The 24,584-nt window shown below is 37.0% G+C and overlaps 1 protein-coding gene across 2 annotated transcripts in view; it reads right to left on the reverse strand.

Moving 5' to 3' along the window:
• The window catches only part of ADAMTSL1 (ADAMTS like 1), a 470,149-nt gene that overhangs the window by 280,647 nt on the left and 164,918 nt on the right, over positions 1–24,584 (reverse strand). The gene's annotated exons all lie outside the window — the stretch shown is intronic.

Below are 24,584 nucleotides of genomic sequence, written 5' to 3' on the forward strand. Positions count from 1 at the left end.
AGAATAAGCAAATGTTATGTGACACCATTAATCAAAGTGAGATCTGTATGTTCAAAGCAAACTTTCTCCTATAGTTGTAACTGTTCACTATAAAATAACACTATGCTGAAACAGCATCATTAATTTTTTCTGATCTCAACATTCTTATTATCTTAATTATTTCAAAGTGCTGTTAGCATTAACAGCAGTATGTATCCTAAACCAAGTCATTTACAAGCTTCATAGCTTAGGTCATAGGAACAGAAAAAGCATTTAGCTTAGAATAAACCAGCCAGTCCCTTGCTCAAAAGGAAATGTAGGATAAATAATGACTTTTTATACATACATGTAAAATTAATTTGATGATAACTTCCAGCTCACTTAGACAATTCATAATGGTTGTTCTCTAGAGATTAACTGGGCTAAAGTTACTAAGAACTAGGGATATACATTACTACATTTCTTTGCTATGTTTTAAGGAGTTGTTGGTAGGCAAACTGCATCCCAGCAGTTTGATACTCCCAGCAGGGGAGTATCTCTTTCTCCTAAAAGCAGTAGAAAGTAACTTGTTATAGGAAGAAATCTTCATTGATTTGGATGTGTAGCTGTGGAAAGAACAAATTTGAGGAAATATGAGCTGATAAGAAAGTCATGCTTCATACATCAGCTGTTTTCACTTGATTTCCTTCATTGGTTCAGACTCACAACTGCTTACTTGAACTGTCTTGCACTTGTTTTTCTTCTTGTAATACACAGTCTACAAGTCTGTAAAATGTGAATGCCCTGAGGCACCTTTTTCCAGAATGTTAATTCTTTAATTGTGTGATGGACACTTTTTCTTAACCTGTGTTGCTCTTAAAGCTCCTATCACCTACCTGTTGCTGCCGTCTTTCAAAACTGTGGCCATCACTGATGCATTTGGCAGACCAGTTAGCCAGTATTCTGTTGACAGTGGATGTCATTATCACACTAAATGTCGCAAAATTTTCCAACATTGCAAATTTTATCACAAACCTGACAGTTTATTACTTCTCCTGGGTTAAAAAAACATATCTTTTTCATTTACAGCTTATTACTGTCTTGCTTTCCCTTGTTATCTGTGTGTTATCTATTTCCCTTGCTATCTATTCTGAAATCATTGGAAGGGCCATTCTCTCACAAACTCATTGAATTAGAGAGATTTCATGATATAAAAAATAGCTTTTAAGCCTTATATAATGTTTATATCTATCAAGTTTCTGAATAGAATTAGAGACAGGTGAGGGCCAAGAGCCTAGTAAGGAAGCTAAAAAGAACAAAAATTACATGCTTGAGGTTGTAATGTCTCAGTTTCCTAACAAAACCCTTGCTAAACATATTTTGTTTCATAACAAATAGTTTACTATTTTTATTTTGCTATGAAAGAGAAAAATACAATAAATTTCCAGTATAAATCAAACCTCCATGTAAAAATAAACTCCTTATTTTTATATATAGTAACAAAGTTATAATAGTAACATAATACTATTTTCAAAAGTCATGTAACTCTAGTAGTTAGGAAAATATTTATCTTTAAAATGTCCATGATTTTTGTCTTTGTCCAGATTTGAAAACAAGGAAAGTAATTCCAGGCCCTATTCTGGAGGGATTCAAGAATCTAGCTTCCTTTTAAGCAGAAATTTATCAATCGTTAAACATAAGATGAAATGAGTAAACAGCATCTAAGTCTTGAATTATATAGCAGTCATGACAGCCTGTGCACCAGATTTGTCCACCATTATTTTTTCAATAAAAATATTTGAGGTGAATTTAGTACTTTCTTTTTTCCTTTCCTGTTCACCACCAGTTTCACAGCAGTCCGAGTCACAGACTAATTTTCACTTATTTTAAATTATTCAATGCTGATAAAAGTGCAGGATTGGTGACCTTGCTATCTTGACGCCAGACCTGTGTGTATTCTGCAATGGTGAAACATAAATCCCATATAATGAATTTCATCAACACACTACGATAACTTTTTCTTGACCCCTTCAATAGTCTTTGTTTCTGCGTCTATTGAGTGTCTCAATAAGCTTTCATTTATCATAGTAGTTTACTACAAAAGTACATGGTGTATATGGGGATATCTATATACTGTAGGTGAATATTTTTTGTTAGAATAAGAAAGACACTGGTAATTAAAAAAAAATAAATTAAACTAGGCCCAAATGTTATGAAATATCCAAGAGTGCTGCTGGTACCCAGATTTTTCTCTGCCAGAGCTCTTTATGACCAACAAAGTCAGATAATGAATCATGATACTCTTTGGTATTAGCCAACTGGGTCACATTTAGTATGGCAACAGAAAAGCCTGTTCCCTTTTATTCAACATATGAATATGTGAGAAAAAAAAAATGAAAACCAAACCAAAACAAACCAAAAAACCAAAAACCAAAAAAACCCAAACCCCAAAACATCCATTCAAAAGACAAACAGAAATAAATTATTGATTAACCTATTACACAAATGTTATAAATGACTTGCTCATCTCAGATTTCCTTCTTAAGATAATCAGAAGATTTGAGAAGATTGTAAGAAATTTCAGTTCTTGTTCTAAAACTAGACTTGCTGAAATTAAATAAATTCACAGTATTACAAGAAACAATGTTGATTCATTGTATTTGAAGACATTCCTTCTGCTATAGCTGATCCAAAACTTCAGTCTTGAAAATCTAGATTACTTTAATAACCATATTTGGAGTTAAAGTAGTCTATTTGTGCTGCATATCTAGTGTGCCATATAAGACCAGCGTAAATCTATCTTTCTGTGGATGGCTATCAGTTAACAGAAGTATCTCTTTACAGTCCGACTAACAATTTATTGCAAGCTGAGAAGAGCGAAGAGAAAATGGAGACAGACTCTGAGTTAGCCTCACCTGACCATGAGTATTTTATACCTGTTGTGTGAGAAGATGACTTAAACTTTATGACTGTGAATAGCTAGAGCAAGACCTTTAACTGACTAGGTATTTAACAATGAGTCTGAGTATCTCTTGATAGGGAAAGCCAAGTAAGTGAGAATTTAGCACTTTGGGGGGATTTAGAGCATGGGTACTGAGACTTAGGATTCTGGTCTCACACAACCAGTTTTGATGTCAGGAAAGCCACGTCTTCCCTGATCATCCATTGTTGAGATGTGTACCTTATTAGGGAGACACTGTATGCGAATTAGCATCAAAATCTTGAAAGGAACATTAATTTAACATATGAAGAAGTATCTTAACCAACACCGTATAACTTTCTTTGTCCACTATGGTGTATAGTCACTTGCTAGAGATAGAATGTCAAAAATAAGTTTAAGTAGTATGGCTTTGGTTGATTTAAGACAGCTCCTAAATATTATTTAAACAGCATTTCACATTTAATAAGAAACACATTCTACTTCCTTAGGACACAAAAAGAATAAAAAATAAAAGGTCTTAAGTAGAACAGCAGAATCTCTCCATTTTACCTACGCACAGCTTGCTAAACAGAGAGTTGAAAATAGCTAGAGCTGAGAGGGAAAAAAACGAAGAGTATTTTAACAGTGAAGTAAAACCACAACTAATGACTTTAGGAGACAGGAGCTAGGTGGACAAGCAAAGCATTACAGTTTTAAATACATGATATTTGGCTTCACCTCCCAAGTAAGGGGGCTGGCACTGACTCAAAAAGGCTGGTCTGGCATGCTTGTGCCTCTGAGAGGGACCACACTGCCTGATGGAAACAACCACAAAAGCCGCAGTGAGAGCACAGCCTTCCAAAGGCAACAAGAAAGCAACCAGACTGGCAATTAGACCATGCCAGTGCTTGGCCTTGGCAAAGAGGAGGCAGGCATCTGAAATGGCTCATCTGTCCACAGGAGAGATGGATCCAGAGACCAGGAGACAGGACAAAGTAGACACCAGATAACAGAGGGAAGCATTCTGAGTATGGATGACCTCCATCCGTAGCACCAACATAACAAACATGATGGGAGGTTTACACATACTTATACATCTTGAAAATAATATTTTTACAGTGCTCATTGAAACCTAAGACAGCTGTGCGAAACATCTTTGCATGTGAAACGTAAGGCAGAGTATGTATTTTTATGTCTATTCAGTCTGTATCCTGGAAGCTATTTTGCCATACATGGAATCCTCTTTTCATCTCAGTCGTTGCCAAACAACTCATATTTTAAGCATTTTCCCTTGTGCCATGTGATAAACTGCGCTGTAGGCCGGATTTCTTTGTTGCAGATATCTCTGGAGCCTACAGGCACTGTGGCTTCCATAAACATCTGTTTTAAAATACTGCTTTTCCCATTTCAGTGTGAGTTTTCTTATGCCTCTTTGTCTTGCTGATTCAGTCCAATAATTTAAGAAAAGAAAATGAACAACTGTTGATAAAACAAGTGGTTAAGAAGGACCAAGAGCTTTTATATCCTTGTTGGAAACAGAAAATTTATCCAAACTTAACTGGTTATCTTTTATGTATTTTCTGTAACAAAGAACATGGGAATGTCAATTGCTTGGATAGTACAGAAATTGGATTGCTGCATTAGCAGATTAGAGTTTAAATGACAAAGCAATTGTTTCTAGCCTCCATGTTTCAGAAGGTGGTGCAAAAATAAGTGATATGTAGCATGTTCTTACCAAGCCTAAAGCAAAACAAATCACTACCAGCAACATGATGCCCCTCTTTAATTCAGTCACGTTCTTCTTCTGGAACATCCTCATAGAAAAAAATTATGAATTTTTGGCTAGATAAGTGGACAGTGAGGTGAACTGAAAACTACTAAATTGCTGGACTCAAAGGGTTATGATCAGCACCACAAAGTCCAGCTGAAGGTCAGTGTGCAATGCAGTACTCCAGAGGCGGCTACCGGGGCCAAAAGTATTTAATGTCTTCCTGAATGACCTAGATGGTGGGCCAGAGTGCACTCTCAGCAAGTTTGCAGGTGATACAAAATTTGGAGAGGTGGTTGATACATCAGACAGATTTGCTGCCATCTAGAGGGACCTGGACAGGCTGGAGTGATCAGCCAACAGGAACTTCAAGAAGTTCAACAAAAGAGAAGTGGCAAGCTGTTCTCCTGGGGAGGGCTAAGCCCGTGGACCATCACAGGCTGGAGGCTGACTGGCTGGAGAGCACCTTGACGGAAAAATGTTCTGGGGATCCAAGCTGACCATCAACCAGCAAAGAGGCCCTGTGGCAAAAAATACCAACAGCCTCCTGGGCTGCATTATGTAGAGCGTTGCCAACAGGCTGAGAGAGGTCATCTTTCCCCTCCACTCAGCACTGTTGAGACCCACCTGGCTGCTGGGTCTAATATTGGGATCCTCAGTACAGAAGAGGCATGGACATACTTGACAGCACCACTGAACAAAGGGCAAAAGGCCATGAAGATGATGAAGGGCTTGGAGCAACTGTCATAAAATGAGGGGATGAAAGTGCTGGGGCTGTTTGGCGTCAAGAAGAGAAGGCTCAGAGGGACTTGGCTAGTGTATATTAATATCATATGGGGCAGGGGCAGTGGTGGAAAGAAGACAGAGGCAGACTATTCTCAGTGGTGCCCAGATGCAGGACAGCGGGCAACGGGCACAAGTTCAAATACTGGAAATTACATTTAAACATAAAGAAAAAAACCACAGTATTTCTGCTGTGAGTGTGATCAAATTCTGGCACAGTTTGCATAGAGAAGCTGTGGAGTCTCCCTCCTCGGAGATACTGAAACCAGCCTGGTCATGGCCCTCAGCAACCTACTGCAGCTGACCTTGCTTGAGCAGAGGTGGGACTAGGAGATGTCCAGAGGTGCCTGCCAGCTTCAGCCACTGTGTGGTTCTGTGACTGTGTGGACATGGTGGAGGCCCACCAATAAACATACTGCTGTCATTCTTTCTGACTGATGCTGAATGAAAGAATTGTGCAGTGCTTATTTGCTACTACATCCAACTTTTCTGGATGCCACCGTTTACCACTAGGGCACGCATCCTTCAGGTGCGTTCAGGCACAGAGCTGTTAAGACAGGTTCAATACAGTTTTCATCTCTCATTCTGGTGAGTATAAGATATCTTGTCCCATGATGACTACTGCAGAATAAGATATTCTTAATCTTTTCTAAAAGAAAGCTGAAATATCAGTGTGAACATGGCTGCAAGAGAAATACACTGCAAGGGGTATATACCATAGGCAGGCAAATAAACTCTAGGAAGACTGCAAGCTGTACAGTCTGTTTCTGCCCTACAAAGGTAGCATTTATATGCATGTTTCCAATCTGTACTTTACTGGGCAAATTTTTATTCATGTGACATCTACATGAATAAGCCCTGATCCTAAATTATATGTTCACTAACATTTTTTTCCACCTCATTATTCACTGTACCACCTTTTTCATCGCAATATCCCAGTCTTTTCAAAGATGGATCTTCAGTTGGCTTTGGAAGATGAACAGCAACTAGAATAGACTTTTTTCTGCTGAAGTTTTTCCAACTTCACTGCTGTTTTTGAGGGCACTACTTAAGATGCCTTGAAGAAACTTGATTTTCAGATAGTTAATCCAGAGTCCTTGAGGAGAAAAATAAGCATAAGCCCAAACACAAAAACCATTGTCTTAAAGTTGAGCAACCAAAACCTGGATCTGGTCAGGCACTAGTCACCTCTGAAGCTGACAAAAAAATCACTTTTCCCTCTGGCAACAATTATTGGCTACTTGGAAGAAAAGACCTACTTTGCTGTCCAGCTTGTCATATACGTCAATTTGACAAGCATACCTGCAGTACAGAATGCCTTCAGAAGCTTTGTTTCCTTTGGCTGGAAGCCCCATGCTCATCACTGAAGAACTTTGTGGGAGAGATAAAAGACAAGACCAGAAGCAGACTGGAGCTGTGACTTCATCAGACTGGGCCTCAGTATCTTATTAAATCATTCCTTGGTATAAATGCACAATTTCTTCTCTTTAAAACTGGCATAAAAAGTGGATGTCAGTTTGAAATTTTGAGTTAATCACATGAATGGCTATTTAAGTTCAAAGGAGTGGCAAGACATATTTATTTTAGTTAGAGAATTCCAAGTCAGATGCAAGCTGGAAAAGCTATATGTAATTTGTGATTCAACGTCAGTTTTAGAATCAGGCCAGGATTTCCTGGTGGGGTAAGGAGGCCGTAAGAATGCTCTGATGATCAATTACAACGTACGTGTACAACAGCGTTCTCTTTTCAGAGAGGGGTAAATTCAAAACCAAGAATGGTTTTGCAGTACAAAACCTGACTCACTTTGGATGAAGCCAAAACCCCATGATGTATTGTAAGCTAGGGAAGGTGATTAATGTAAAGAACATCAAAATAGGGAAAACATGTGCCTTTTTGAGCTTTAGCACATAAATAGGAAACACAAAATATGCGCTGCTTCTACTAGTGCGTATTCAATACCTAATTTTCATACTGAATTTCTGTACTGTAGTTTATCTCACCTGACTAATCCTGTTAGTCATAGGTTTGTGCATTTACCTTAACGAGTGTTGGAGCTGTGCAAAACACAAAAACAATTTAGCTGTGCTATTTTCCAGGAAAAATGTGGTACTATTTCTGACAAAATTTGTCAATATACTTTTCTCCCATGTCTTAACAGAAGTACTTAATATACATGAGGGATAATATTTTTTTCATTAGCTGAAGTTTTTAAAGTCCATTTAAGTTAGCTACAACCACTCCAATCACATGCTCCACCAGAAGCTGACACGTATTTTCACAGACCTGTTTCTACGTAGGTTTTAGGTATTGATGATCAAAGCTTTCCTCCATGGGCTGTTTAGTTGGTTGTTTTTAGAGTGAATTTACATTAGCAATCCCCATTTCAATTACTTTTGCCCTGTCATTATATACAGGCAGTTTTTGATTTCTAGTGTGAGCACGTCCCCTTCATCATCTTATACTGGAGCTCTACTTCACCTTTTTTGTTTGCTGAATATCTTCATCACTCTGTTGCACAGCTGAAAGCAATGATGATTTTCCTCACTCTTTGCTAATCAGGTTTTAAATATCAGATCCAAAAAGTGTACCTGATTGTATTTCACGTTATCTTTTTTAACTTAGAGATTAGCTTGTAGATAAAACTTAGATAGAAGAAAACTTGTAGATAAATTCAGAGTTAAATATAGAGACATTAAACTAGCTTAAGTGCAGCAGCACGTGTGTGCGTGTATGCACGTGTGCAGGCGAGACAGGTTGCATGCAAAGAATATGAAACAGCACCCCTTAGTGTCCACTTAGATCAGTTGCACCAATATCATAAAAAAAACCCCTATTAAAGTATGATCAGATATGAATTTATCAAAGCCTCTGAAAACAGACTTCCTTTAAAATCAATGATATCATAGAAAAAATAGTAGGAAAGCACAAACTTTTCAACTATACCTACTAGATTTACATAACACACAAAGAATACCGCTGTTGTCCATAAAATGTTAAGAAAATATAATGGGACTCTATAAAGGCTGGTAGTATCAAAGGAAAATGTAAATGATTCTTAAAGAAGACATGTGATGGTGAATGTTCTTTTCTTACAATTTAGGATAGCATCAAAGAAAACTTCTCTCACAGAAGCTCCATCTATTTATGGTCTACTTCCCCAAGAGGGATGGTAGAAAAACAAATCTTAGCATCATGAATATCAGTTTTAAGTTATGTTCCTAACTGCAATGCTCAGTTATCAGATGACTTTATTTTATATGAAATGCATTCTCAAAGTGGTGAATAAAATCAACGTCCTCTGCCCTCAGCAAGAATATCAGAATAGCATATGATACCTATGCTTTTGGAGATCAAGATTTAGATCTTTTCAGGCTATTTTATGTTCAGAAAAACAATTTAATTTAATAGTTAATGAGAATAAGAGGCAACAAGGTGTTAAAAATAAGTTTACAAATATGAAGAACATTCTCAAGGACTTTTCCTGAATTCTGATTATTTGGGGCTGACAGACATGCAACCATGCTTTGTCACCCCACAATCTACAACTCAGTGATATGGTTGTACCTCCTACGTAGAAATGTTGTGTTATGCCTCCAGCTATTACAGAGAACAAAGTGGTTCCTGCAGAAGATCTTTTTATTTCTGAGCTCTCAGTTCGGAGTTGAAGCTCAGAGAAAAAGATTACAATCTGAAAACATGCAGAATTATTTTTCCTGCTTCAAGGCAGCAGAAGATCCTTCTCCAAGATTTAAAAATACATTTAATGAGAATCAAAGACAGCATTTGATGGCAGCAAAGTTCACAAACTTTACTAATGCTAGACTTTGCCAAATGTGTTTTGACATGTTGATCTTCCCCGCTTACTTGACAAACTATTAGATAAACAGAAAATGTCCTAAGCCTTCATGTTAAACCTTTTCAATTTGTCTTATTTAGTTCCTTAAAAATTAATTTATTTTGAATTGATGTAAAAAAACTAGAGAAAATATGATGAAAGCGATGATACCAAATTACTGAAAGCACATGCCCACTTTTTCCACGAACAAAAATGGGGAAGAACCCCAGGTTACAGCTGATAGCTAAAGGTACTCAAGCAACACTCATAACTTGTACCTGTACACTAAGGCTTTCAAAGATGGATATATGAGGTTATACCTGTAAACTTGTATCACGGACCATCTATTATTGTGACCGAATTTTCAGAAGTGCTATATATCCATTATCCTCCACTGCCTTCACTTTGCTCTTGTAGGTTTTATTAATCTTTAATGGACCAAGCTTTCAGGCTATTTGCTACATTTCCATTTGCAATTTGAAAATTTAGATAATTCTGGATGTGCTTTCCTGTCTTGCAATTCAGTCAGGTAGCGTTGCTAAAATGCGGCAGCTCAACATATCCTATTCATTAAACTTCAGTAGCTAAATGACTTATATGCTAAAGGTTTATAGATGCAGTATACTGTCATCGCTGCATCTTTTTTGCACCTGAAAATATACAGGGCAGGAAATTTGGCAAGCTGGAACCCTTAGAGTCCTCTATAATCCCATTCAACTAATCCTTTTAAAAGTATCTATGAAATATAGTGTAATAGTAATTTTAAAAGCTACATTTACAAGTATTTCCAGAGATTAATGTCTGGCCAGTACTGTGATAATGAACAACAGATGATACAGAATTTTCAAGGAAGAAAACTGTTTATTTCAAATGTTCATTTCAAATGTTTATTTCTCAAATTTAGGGAATAATAGGAAAACAGTATTTTATACATAGTCTGAAATTGGAAGTACAGCTGAAGACAAAGAATGGTTATGAAAGAACGCTGAAAATTGAACTAGGTAATGCAAGTCTGTCCTTATCACATGCAGACTGCAGACTGTCTATTAGATTGCTTATAATCCTGGGCAGAAAATAAATGTACACCATTTATCTTAACAGAGAGAACTTACACCCTTGAATTGGGTGGTCTGAGGCTTTGAGGTTCTGCTGCTAAGGTTTTGCCATGTAAAAATTAGATTTAGGGTAAAACATTAGGGTTCTTAAGTATTTTGAAACACCTTTCTCATTTTTCAGCCAGTTCTACTGAAAAACCTTCAGTGAAAAATCCTTACTAAGTCTTCCAGTAGGAATATTATATCCTGACCAATGGAAATTTCAATTTATAGATAATAATTTCCCATTTTCTTTCTTTCAGGAAATTCAGTTTCTAAATCTTGCAGACTTTACAGTATCCTCTCTCCCATTCCAGTGCCTGAAAGTTTTGGCAGCTAAATGATAAATGCTTATTTTGTGAGAACTAAATTCTCAATCAAACAAAAAAAAATTTATTCATACAATGAATATTGAATTACAATGGCATTTGTAAAAGATATGGACAACTGAGGTAAATCCTAGAACAGCATTATAGACCATAAAAAGTAATAAAAGTGGAAATTTGCATGTCCACAGGAAAAGTGATGTAATGCTCTAACTACCTTAAGAATTAAAGGGCTTAAACAAAAGCTTATTGCAGTTAGCTAGCAGAATCCTACTCGTAGCAGCTTTTGCATCTAGCTAAAAGAATATACAATCTTCTAATCCTCAGATTATTTCCAAGGCACCTTCCAGCTGAAAGTTTTCATTGAAGTAGTTTTATGGATAAAATATTTACCCTGATGTAAATTCTCCCTGCTAAAACATAGACATTACAGTCATTAGAGCGCAACGGTTAGAAAAGGGTTTTGTTTTACTAATAATATGTAAAATCACTATTTAGTTACAATACAAGTTATAAGGACAATTATTTCTCATTTAACTTTTCTTAAGTACCATAATTCTTCTAAACACAGAGAAGATAAGAACGAATTTGAATACTAGGAATTGTTTGACATTGGTCTACTTTTTAGTGGAACCATGGCACAAACTCAAAATGTATCTATATTGTATACATTTACCTTGCATTATGCAAATTCTGCTGTCCTTTGATTGCAAAAATGGAATCAATTTTTAAGTCACTACAGAAACATTTTATAATACCATATTATCATTCCCAAAGGAAACAAATATGTTATAAAGAATAAGAGATTGCTAGGAATGTAAACTGTTTTTCAAAAAGTCAAGAGTATATTACATAATAAGTAGGAGGGCATTCCAGGGCCTGAAATAAATGTTGAAATACAGATTTTAAGAGTCAAAGAAAGGTCCATGAACATATGGCAATAATATGGAGATGTTATACAGAGTTTACAGTCTCTAAGACATGCTGAACAATAACTTGTGCTAGAAGTAAACTATACTAAAACAAAGGAAAAAAATAATAATTTATGATTACCTATGACTACTTTAAATTTAGAACTGTGTTGTGTCACTTCACTACATTGCTTCCTAATGTGTGTGGTTTTCTTCACATGTGGTCTTACACATTACCACCAAAATACCAATGTTCATCCCAGATACTTAACCTGCACTTTAATTGTCTTTTTCACAATTTTAACAGTGGTACCATATTCTGCTTAAACTGGTGTTATGAGACCCTCTAATGGAGGACCTTGTCATCTGCAGCAGTATAGCTCAGAATTTGCGAGAATAGAAATTCTTCTGGCAGAATCTCTCAGCACACAAGTTCATGGAAAAAAGACCATGAATTGCTGAATTTTAGCAAAATATTTCATTATGTTTTCAAAACAGCTACAAATTTAGTACTGTGGGTGAAATCTGCTATACAAGTGAAATCTGGAAACTCCTTGAGGAAGCAGCCTAAGCACCTGCAGCAAGCCACCATCTGACACTCATCATCTTGTTAGCAATTTCACATAACGTTTAGCAGGAATAAACACCTCAAGTTGAATACAAGTGCTCAATAAACAGATGACACAAAATCTACTTCATAAGTCTTGCCATAATGACATCTGTTTAGGGACAGGATGATGGTGCCAAATTTGTATCTGGAGTCAAGCTTCCTTTAAGCCTGAGAGACCAATACTATGTATTGTGTGCCTCAGCTTATTGGATCTCTCAGCATTTTGGAGTAGTGGTGTAAATGGGGTGAAGAGGGCTGGCATGAGCATGCCTTGAGATGCTGAGAAGTGACTGATGTGTTCTTTTCACAATTCTTGCAAAAACACATCAGTCCTTTTTGCCATATGTGTAGAAATTTTTCTTAAAACGTATTCTTCATTGAGTCTTTTCCAGATCCTATCAAAAGATATTGTTTGCTAGTAGGTCCCATTAAGGAAATCACAATAGATTGAAAGATACTGGAGTTGTTGAAAAGCTGCCTGTGGCATCTGATGGATAGTGTAGACATAAAATATTGCCTTTTTGTGTCTGAATGTTTTTACAGTCTCACATAATCACTCCTGTAAGAGAGTACTCATTATCTGCAGCAGTTTTTTCCCCATATCTACTGGAAATTTTTACTTCAAAAGATGTTCCGTTTTATAGTTGGAGAACAATACAGGTCCTTCTCCAATTTGCAGAATATATATATTTGGATGATAAACCTTTAACAAAAATGAAGCTTCATTCTAATTCTACCCTTTCAGCAGCCTCAATAATTTAAAAAAGATCCAGCAGCACTTATCTTCTACAAGTTCTCCTTCTCCTTGCCTCTTTTTCCATCAGGTCTTTACTATTTCAGGTGCTTTTTCAAAAAAACCTGTTCAAATCGCTGAAATTAATTGTTTGAGTAATATTCTCTAGCAACGTGAATCTTCACTAAGACAGACGAAGAATGAAAATGTGAAGAATTTGTCATTTCTCTGAGATTGCCAAGGAGAGGTCATGATGAATAAATTTTTATGCCCATTTAGCCGGTGCTTCTCACTACCTACCACATTTGGGGTTTTTTTACTGAAAGAAGACGGCATTTTGTCCTTTAGTAATAACATGGCACAGAGTATGGTTTTTCATTTCCCAGCCAAAAGCATGTAGTTTGATAGTTCATCTGCTGAATTACCATCCAGAGAGGTCTTATTTAGTTGATTAAAATCCATTTTCAAAGAGGAGTGAAGTACGGGAAGTGTGAAGTGGAGAAATAAGAGATAGAATGCAGAATACATCTGAAAAGGAAAAAGAAAAGGAAAACAGAAAGGAAAAAGAAAAAGAAAAGGAATACAGAAGGGAAAAAGAAGAAGAAGAATAAGAAGAAGAAAAAGAAAGAAAAAAAGAAAAAGAAAAAGAAAAAAAAGAAAAAGAAAAAGAAAAAGAAAAAGAAAAAGAAAAAGAAAAAGAAAAAGAAAAAGAAAAAGAAAAAGAAAAAGAAAAAGAAAAAGAAAAAGAAAAAGAAAAAGAAAAAAAGAGAAAAAGAGCTATCCTAAAATCAATATGGATAAGGGTGGACAAGTACAAGAGCCAAATTCAATACCTGAGATCTCTGTTTAAACGTGTGGGATAATTTTTCTAATTCTTGGTCGCTGAGCATCAAGATCTAATTTCTTAAACTTTACTTCTGCACTCGTGCTTCCTCTCTCAGAGCGATTAATCCTACAGAAAACTACAGCACACCTCTACCTTGCTTTTCTGCTTGCACAAAGACAATGAGAACAAGAAATTCAATCATTCTGTTAATTTTCAGGTAGCTCCTTTAGAAGAGGGGAAAAAAAGAAAGTCCATTCTGCAGTGTACATGAATACTCCCTATACTTGAATACTCCTTAAGATTAGATAGCCTTTCATATGGGGGCTGACAAATAAAATCTAGTCCAGCATGACATTGATCAAAATGATTTCTTCATCAGAATTTCCATTACTCAATACCAAAAGGATTTATTGATATTGCTCTGGTCTTCCTGTCCTTTGTGAAGAGCAGATAGGACCTTTGCAGAATTTATGCCTCTGTGAGGCTGGGCAGGTCTCCTAACTGTGCTTCACCTGTGAGTTTCCTTTACTCAGCTGCTTGCTTCTTTTCAGAAGGCAAAGACAATCAGATATGAGGAAAAGAGTTCCACAGCTGTCACACATGTTACTTAGCCAGTAAGAAGGCAGTACGACAGGGAATATTACATCCACATGCATGGCCCTTATCATAAATTACCATAAATCAATTGGCCACCTGTCCTGCCCAATGGAGGGGGGCCCAGTTCAGGACTGAGAAGCATGGGCAGGCAACTGTGGAGAAGCTTTCACTGCTGCTGTTCATACTGCATTAGTTTCATGTACAATGAGACAACTTCACATTTTATATTTGTTAATCTGGCACAAATATTAAACTTATTTAAAAAATATATGCCAACATAGATCATGCTTATCCTTACCAATATATTGTTACGATCACATCTGCAGTCTATTATGAACTCTCCAATGTCTTTTAATTCATAAGCTTTTAAGTTATATGGAAATTTTTGAAAGGGAAAAATATTTTTAAAAAAAGTAACAGCAACAGTAACAATAATAACAACAACAAATAATGTTTATGGTGCTTAGTAGACAAATAATTGAAGCTGGAAGTGACAAAAAGTCCACTTTTCTAGTTACGTAAACCTGTCAAGTAAGTGACTTAGGGATGCAAGTCCCACATGTGAAAAGTGATTTAGGAGCTACAGGCCCCAGTCATACTTGGGCATTTAGCTCCAGTAGTAAATTCTCTCTAAAGTACCCTGAGTAATATTTAAATGAGAGTTAGATTCCCAGGTCACTTAGAGCCTTTTGATTATTTCTAGCTTCTATGCTTCAAGCTAGTTTTCTACACAACTAGCTGAATTTTCAAAAAGTGATGATTGACTTTGAGTGTCCAACCTTAAATTCAATGAGAAAAGACCTGACTGATAAAGATCTTTGGTCTTCCTCTGAAAACTATTTGAATTTGAAAATTGTTATTGTAAGCATGTAAACATCCCTACTCACTTTCTTAAATCATGATTTTAGATTCTGAAAGCTCTAAGATGGACAGTGTTGGAGGAACTGTCAGGCAAATAGCTTGCATCAGTGGAAAATCCAGGAAATTTTAAAGAGGTAAATGTACTGGGCGCTGTTTCAGATGCCAAATTACACATTCTTCTCCTGTCCCTGAGATGGTTATGAAATGTAAGGTTAAGCTGAATTGAGTTTATATTCACATTTGAAAGGTGAGGAATGTACAATGTAAGAGGAAAAAGAACATACTATTTGCTTTCCAGCCTTTGTCAAAAAAATAAAGAAAATGTGTCTGCAGTGACACGACTTGCCATTCCATGTTGTAGTGGTAGCATCACTTTTGTCACAGACATGTCACATGTGTCCTTCAGCCTACATCAGAATAAATGCACAAAAGCCTGAAATCCATAAATGGCATGCTAGCTGCTGGAGCCCTGCCAGTAAAGCAGCTTAGCACAAGGCATTGCCCAAATGGCTGTTTCATTGCACAGCCCTCAAACAATGAGGGCTGCGTTATTTTGGTATACTCTTCCCATTCCCCCATCCTATTTTTTGCATGATACTCATTCCTTGGCAGACAAGGAGCATCAGCCCATTTGCCTAACATGACCTATCCAAAAATAAACTGCAGGCAACTGATCTTCTCTAGTATTTTCAGCAGATGGCAAAAGAGGTTCATACTGAATGGCATGAACTTCCTAAAGCACAGCAGCAGCCGCTGCAGTTAGACTAAAGGGAAACATCCCTTCTTTTGATACAGTAACAAATTTGGCCAGAGCTGGTATCTGACAATATTAGCAGAAACATACTCTTTCCATAATTTTACACTGAAACCAAAGCCTTAAACAAAAAACATCTTTAATGACTCAAAAATCTTTCTTTCTGCTTTTCCTCACAGCCCCTCTTCTCTACAGTGTGTTTTTTGGCAGTCTTTTCTGATTTCATTCTCTCTGTATATTTAGGGAAATAATATAAGTGACATTGGCTCTGTGTGGATCACCTGCACAACTGCTTGTATGACTTACATGTTTTCTGAATCTCTGACCCTTGCAGGTTTGTTTCTGTGCACATTCTTTTCCTCAAGACAGTGACCTAATTTACAGTACTTTACAATTCAGAAAAAAACCAACAAAGAACAAAACAACAAATAAGCAGTAGGAATTGCTGACATTGACGCCAGTACTTTGATTTAATCTCTTTGCTTATATTGGCTCCTTCTACCTTCCTAACACACAAGCACTCCCACTCATCACAAGGTACACTATTTAAAAAAACGAACAAACAAACAAAAACCAACAAAAAACCCCAAACCAAACCAACCACCACCTGAATTATACACTTCCCTTGTCATGAATTCTCACAAATGTGTGGTATTAGCTCCCAAACCCCTAAGAATAGCAATCACTGCAAAAGCTGAGAAATGCATGGGAAGAACCATAGGTCAGAGGTTTTGGAGCAAGGATTCTTGCTTGCTTTTTTTCTTAAAATCTAAAAGCCGGTAAATAATTTAGACTTTTTGTCTTTCATAGTCTAACCGCAACAGCATGAAGTAGCTGTTTTCTATGCTATTCACTGCTGCGAAGAATTAATCTTTTTTTTTGTAATGGATTCTTGATTTTGTGCAGCATCAGTACTTTTTCAGTGGAGTTGCAAGAAAAATGCACCAGATGGCTCTATGGTGACATTTGTCTGGGATAGAGAGCGGATCAAGTGTTCAGACTATATGTAATACCTTCATTCCATGCAAACGTAACTGGGATATTTATTTTAAAACTCTGGATATATAACTTTACCTTTTATTACTTTAGATTTGATACCATGAGCAGGACAGAGTGAATGGCTGAAAAAAATGCAGATAATAATATTTAAATTTAGAACTTTGATTATGAAGCAAAATCAAAATAAACCTGACTCAAGATAGGCCAGAATGGATACCCAGGACAGGTTGTAATCAGATTTTAAGATGTGGTTCTTGACTTATGCCTTGGGTGCTGCAAACCTGTGAGGGAATTCAACCTGAATTGTGTACTGTACTGTACGAGAATGACTACTCATCTGTGGACAACTGAAAATGGAAACTGAAACAGAAATTTTCCGTACTATTACAGACATTTTTTTGAATTTTCATGTCTCATTCTCAGCCTTTCATACAAAGTTTAGCCACTTAAGGCAGGAAGTCCTCAAGTCTTAAAAGCTTTTGGGTTTAACAAGGGGTTTGAATGAATTCAGCTTTTCACTTGGAAGTGAGGAATGAGATAATTTTGGAGCTGTGTTTTTGATGGCCTTAGCACATTTTGCAATGCAAGAGGAGCAAATGCAGCCTGACATGCAGAGGATATGGAAGTCAGGGCTAGGAATACATCCCATGCTTTGCAGAGCGGCTGCAGAATGGCAATGAGACTGGTCGTTAGCTGGTTTTGGAGGAACTGGGAGTGGTGTAGCTCTGAGCTGCAGTCAAGAGTGAGGAGCTGCTGGTGGCAGAGCAAGTGATTGTATAATGGGGCAAATGGAGCGGAAAGAGTCCTCTCCATCTTTCTCAGCCAGACCGTAACTTATAAACTTACATTGCACTGAAAGTTTCAACCAAATGAAAAGATTAATTTGAGGGAAAAATAGTTCTATGAAATCTTCAGTGTTTTGAGAGGATCAAAACAGTATTCAGAAAGCTGTTTAGCTTTCTGAGCTTCAAAGAACATTATCTAATCTGTTCATTATGTTTTTCAAGTTTTACAGAGAAACCTAGATACATATTGGTCATAAGAGCAAAAAAGTGCAAATAGCAACACATAAATTTCAGTATTTTTCACTTAATCAGTATTCAACTACTGAAAGTACAACAAAGAAATCAGAAAGACTGTTCATAATTGAGAGGTTTAACAGCAACATATATGTCACCCAGAATCTGACTGTACTGACATTTTTGTAACAGCAAGTGATGAACAAGTATCATTTACTCCCCAGTTTTTTAAACGTCAGTTCTTTAAATCATCATTGAAAGAGCAGAGAGATTTTTCCTTTTAAGTCCTCTTTGTAAAAGCATTACGCAAAAAAAGCTAGATTACTACAAAAAATATGTCATAATATGTAAAACCACTAGAGAAAGCATACGAAATATTTCAAAAATTAAAGTACTTTAAAAATAAATGAAAAGCATCAGTACCTGCACATAATTTCCTTGTATTACAACATAAATAAATATAATAGTAAAAATCTGATTCGTTAGTATTTATACATAAAAATTTATAGTTCTATTCAGAAAAATTCTCCAGGTATAATGTGACCAAAATATATGCTGTCACTTGGCCTTCTCAGCTATTTTTCAGTCAACGTTTAGATACTGCCACCCAAATGAAGCCTGGTGGCTCTCTCTGTCTTGCTAGGTTCCAGACCATCAGTAGCTGATTAAGTCCTGTAAAACTGAACTCTATTGACTGTAGCCAAAACAGTAGAATCATAAAATTTGAAAAGATTAAAAGAGGTCTTTCAGTCTTTTCACTTTCTCACATGGAACAATTGTAATTTTAAAATTTTTGACAGACCCTCATCTAACATATTCATTCTGTGATACAGATTTCAAAGAGTTGCCCGACATATCAACTGCTTCTCTGTCCTTATTGGAATGATTTTTTTCCTTAATATGTAGTCTGGATCTTCCTTGCTATAACATAAAACCACTGCTTCTTGTCTTATGGACACAGAATACAAACTATTCTCCCTGTTTCCACAGCAGTTTACCAATTTAAAGACCATGTACCCTTCCCTCTGTCTTCTTCCGAACACACAGTCTGAGACTTGCTTACAGACACTGTAAGCATCAGTCAGATATAATTTCCAATGGTGGGCAGTAACACATTTCTTTGCCTGCCCTTTACCCTGCAGCCTGCGAGCCACTGTTTTCAGCATGCTGCTCTCTGCCAGTCACAGCGAGCACAGAAATTTTCTATATAATATCTGTTTATTAATTCTAACTGTGCTGTCCCTCTCTAATTGCAACATGTTCTATTCTAACAAATCTGTGTCCCATCAGGAGTACTTTTTCTTCTTCTTTTTGACAATAAAAATGTGAGGGGAGGTGGTGGTGAGAGAAGGAGAAAAAGGAAGCCAGTATAATGTACCTCTACTGAAAGCAAACCTTTCATTAAACTCACTGAAGGATTTGTCTAAGATGGAACTGAAGGAACGACACAGAAAAAGGGCTGTTTATCTCACTGTCAAATAGTTGGACAATGCTTCTCTGAGTCAATAAGAGTACATTTAAATTTGCATGCTTCCCTTTATTCAGTGTAGCACTTGAGAAAGAGAGGAAGAGCAAGGGAATATAATGAGATTATTTCTTTTGTTTCCCTCTTTCATTAATTTTAAGTCTTCTCAGATACACTTTGAAAGTCTTAACAGAGAAAACAGATCTCCCACGTGCTTGCTGCAATTAAGCTTTTATTTTGAAATTAAGTATAAGAAAAAAGTTCAGCTTATTTGCTAATTCAGCTACTATATTTGATTTTTGAAACTTATGATTGAGTCATCTTGCTTAATACTGTTACAAGATACACAGGGTAATATACGTGTCCCATTAATTTCACTCTCTTGGAGGAGGATGGATATCATTAAAATGCCAGTATTACACAAGAGAGATGACAAACAGCAGGCTTTGAATGGGAAAGGGATCTCTGTGGAAGTGTTGTTATTTTCCCACAGTCCTAGAAAACATCACGTTCAGCTCCTGCCACCATTACAACTAACAGGACTCCTTACACTGACAAGATTTTACCATTTCAGTTATACTATGTAGAGCTGTCCAACTATTCTACTGTCTTTCTCACAAGGAAAAAATGATGTTACTAATGGCCTACTGAGTCAGACAAATGCTGGTGCATGTCTGAATCCAACCACAATATCATTTTGTTTCATAATTACATTGAGCGCAAACTACTCTATGAAGTCATCAAGGGCAGTCAAGTGACAGAGGCAAGCTGGAATTTATGTCAAGAAAACTCTGTTCCCATCTTTTTGACAGAATTAAATAGAGAAGAAGCCAAGACTAGGTAAGAAGATAAAAAAAGAAGTATCTGGGGAGCAGAACAAGGACTCCTGGAGAGTTTTCTGTGCAGTATTTTGCAACTTTTCCACAGATCTTTCTTTCATTTTTTTGTCTGCCAGTAAAGAGCAGCTGTTTAAGAAGTTCCTTTAAAGACTTTTCCTGACTCTTTGTTTCACTGCTACTTGGGAAGAAAATACTACAGTTCTGCACTTGGTCACACACAAAAATATGAAATGGCTCCATGGTGTCTGTGGCACTCAGGTAACACAAAAAAACTGTGAGTGAGTCCCAAGTGGAGAGATAGGCATCAACTGAGCAAAATCGTGGGAACTAATCACTCTTCGGACAGAGTTGTAGACAGTTGGACCATGGAGACCTACCTCATACTAAGGGGCTGCTTGGCGGGAGACCTACACAGGTCTTGGGGAGGCCTGGACTACCCAATCCTATCTAGACCAATTGCAAATATGATCTACAAATGTGATAGCGAGACCCTGCTCCTATACCAGAAAGGCAATGCAGATGATCCCATTTCCTCCACCAGGGAAAACAGAAGGGATTTTGGGAAGGTTCCTGCAGTATTTTTCAAGTGCTGAATTCCCTCCTTAATGTTCAAGACCTTCTAAAAATACCAGGTAGGTAGGAAACAAAGGTCTTGTCTTACCTCTGTCCCAGCGACGACAAGCTGTAGAGTTTTCTAAATGACCAGCTGTTATTGAGCATCCCAACAAGAATGGTAATAACCCAGTAAAGGGCAATCAAAGCGAACAAAAACCAAATTCCCAAGCAGCTGTTTAGATGGAGAATTGTAAAAGCTGTGTGCTAGCAGAATGCTAAAAAAGGCAAAGAGGTGTTAATTCGTTCTCGTTTCTAAGACTGCTTAGTGGAAATATCTGAAAGATCATGCGGGCACTCTGCTAATCATGTGTGGAAGGTGCGAAGACAGGAGGAGAGTCATGCCATAACACCACCATATTCTGCCAATTGCCTAACAGCAGCAAGAGAGGATTCTATTCTAAATCCCTTTCACATTATGAAGATGATTAATGAAAACTCACACAAGTTCCATGGTGCATTTTGAGACCAGTCCTGCTCTTATCTGGGTTTCAAAAGCCTATTGACCTGCTGTGCAGAAGAGAAGACAACTGTATAATATGTGTATTTTAATACACATTTTTCACTGAAACACTGTGCAGAATGAGAACAGCAAATAAATGTAGCCGACAAATCTTCTCCTCTCCTTTTTCATCCTCTGCAAATAGAGAGATAGCAGCATATGGTGCAAATGTTATGGAAGAAGTGGAAAACTCAAGGCAGGCAAGTGTTAATAGGGCTACCTAGAGACAACTGGCACTAAAAATTGGTGGATGCCCCTAGATCTCCATTGATTTAACAGAACTGCACATACTGAAGAGTGGGGTCAGATCTCATGCTGAGTACACTTCAGTTCCCATCACTTGTGACAGGAAATAAAATTCTCTTTAGCATTCAACAGTCATAGTGTATGTTGTAGCATTGAAATAAAATCATCATGCGCTGTGCAAATCTTACTTCTTGGGTAACATTAATCCATGCTGCTCTCAGCAGAAAGGGAAAAATCTAGCAGAAAAATACAAACCCCAATGGCAACCTCTAGCTGGGAGTCTTGATTAACAATGAGGGAATATTCGAATGAACGCCTGTAGCATTAGGGGTGAAACCTAATAATAAAGCAGGATGCAACACCATATGAATTATATTCCCCATTGCAGCATATCATCACTGTGACACATGATGTCTAAACTTCCAGTGCTTTCAGCTCTGTTTAAAATGGTGACGCAGCCACAAATCAAGAGAACTGTTGATAGATGGGGAATGCAGTTGAGGCATTTCTCACGCGCACATGTACAATCTCAGTCATGAGAAAAATCTGTCTATTAGAAAATCAAAATCTCACTCCTGGCTATGACAAGGGACAGATCTAATGGGAGAAGAGGGAGGGAAAAAAGTTTTGGAAGTTGTTCAACATTTGCTCAGTGTCTGAAGACAGAAAAGGAGGGGAGAAAACATGGAGAAGGAGAAGAGGAAAATCGTTTCCTTTTAGAGAAAGAAATACCTAATGGCATGCTATATAGTCAAATCAAGATGAAGCCAACATGTTGCTGCTGTAACCTGCAACTGCAGAAATGGAAGAATTTCTTTCCAGTAGCTCTAGGGCCTCACTTCTCAGAGGCATATGTTGATATTGCTAATGCTCAAATACTGATGTATATTAGCTGCAGACATATTTGTGTCAAATCCCTTTACATTTCATGCTCTTTTTTCTTTGTCATGAGGAAATCACAAGAAATGTAAGACAATTACACTTGAAAAAATCTGGTAAATAAATTGCAGTAAGTAGGTGAAGCTTCTGTTCTTCACTGCTCAAAGAACACACAAGAAATTTTCTCGCTACTAACGACTGACATCATCCCAATTTCTATTGGTATAGGCTCCAGGACAGAAAAACGGCCTACAGGCTAGCACAGACTACAAAAATGTCCAGCATTGTTTTGAGGGAGGATTCAAGTTGATGGTTGGACTAGATGATCTGAAAGGTCCCTTCCAATCTAGACAGTTCTATGATCCTGTGATTCTACAATTCTAAGACACACCAGGTAGTGACAGAAACAGTACAGACTAACAAGCTGAAAGTAATGCTGACTGGTTTTTACTCCCAAATTTGCCACCAGCTCACCATGTGAAAAAGGGTAAATCACCTCATGATGTTACTGAACCACTGCAAAGTGCTCTGAGGTGTACAGATGAAAGGCTCTATGCTAATTATTATTATTCATCACATCCATCCAGCAGACGTATCTGAAGAGGTTCCTTCACACCCTCCAGTGACAGCGGGAACTTTCCAACCCCATCCAAATAACAAGGAAAGAAAGGCGGCACCTACAGGTTGAATCCCTCTGGTAAATTATTCACTAGTTTCTCCAAAGATCTCCTCATCTCTAAAGTGAAATTAACCTAACCAATAATCAGAACAAATACCCTCAAATTCTACAATGAAATCCATTTAACTTAGGCTTTGGAAAAAGTACAACGTGATATCAGCACTTATGAAAGTGTACCCATAAGAATGGAGTTTAAAAAGTGCTGTTTGTTTTACTTGTTTTGTGTTTTGTTTTTTTTTTTTTTTTTTAATTGTATCAAACATTTGATTTTTGTGATAGGTTGGCAATCTGCATTAAAGGTTGTATTTTATTGTGTGAGAGAACAGTTAAAGTCAGCTCCCTGACTCAGAAGCGTATCTCAGCCCCACTCTCCTCCTTCATCAAGGCTGCTACTAATGCCATGAACAAGGTGGCCTCTGACTGCACATTTTAATGTTTGTTTGTTTGTTTGTTTGTTTGAAGCATGAAAGTACTGTTTGTTGGGTTTGACTGAGTTGCAAATGTCATCTGGTCAGCTGAGTTCAGAAGCAAACACAAACAGGTAGAAATGGTTCATGGCATTCTCACGATGAACAGCTAGTCAGATATGCTCCCCCCCATCACCCCCCATCACAATTAAGGTAGACACATGACTGTTTCTTATGATCTTGCTGTAGGGACAGAGTATAAAATGAATGACATACAATGTGCATACCACGTACATTTCTCCCACTTTGCAAGTACAGCTAAGGTATCTTCTGCAAAAATCACATTAAGTTGGTGTTCTGTAATTACAAGTTTTTTAAACACTAATTAGCACAGATTTAATTTATCCATCAGGATGTATCAGTAGTTGGCCAGGCAATCCTTGGGAGTTGAATATACTCCTGTTTGACAAAACTCCTTAAGTACTACATAAATTGGCAAACTGTATTTTCAGTCTTGAAACACATAGCACAGACATTAAATTCCCTTCAGAACTCATATCATATATTTATACAAAACTAATACTTGAGACATTAGATTAAATTTAAAAAGAAAACAAAAAACTCTTAAGTCTAACAATAGCTATCAGCACAAATATTTAAGAGCATGAGTATTTATTGATTCGATCTTTGCCACCAGTTTATGCAAATTTATCTAGCACTATCTGATGAAAGGCAGCAAAAAAATCACTTACTGGGAAAGCATTTAGTATACACGAAAGAAAAACTTCGTTTAGCAGAAAGGTGACTTTTCTTCTTAAGGCAGAAGTATCTGTAATCCATTTGTTTTCCTTTAAATGTAATTCTCAGTTGCCTTCATAGTAAAACCACTTGTCAAATCTTATCAACTTATCAAACTTGTCAAACAAATGGCCAATGGACTTTCATCAGAGAAGCATGAATA

The sequence above is a fragment of the Chroicocephalus ridibundus genome, chromosome Z (assembly GCF_963924245.1).
Source record: "Chroicocephalus ridibundus chromosome Z, bChrRid1.1, whole genome shotgun sequence".
In the NCBI taxonomy this organism is placed as follows: domain Eukaryota; kingdom Metazoa; phylum Chordata; class Aves; order Charadriiformes; family Laridae; genus Chroicocephalus; species Chroicocephalus ridibundus.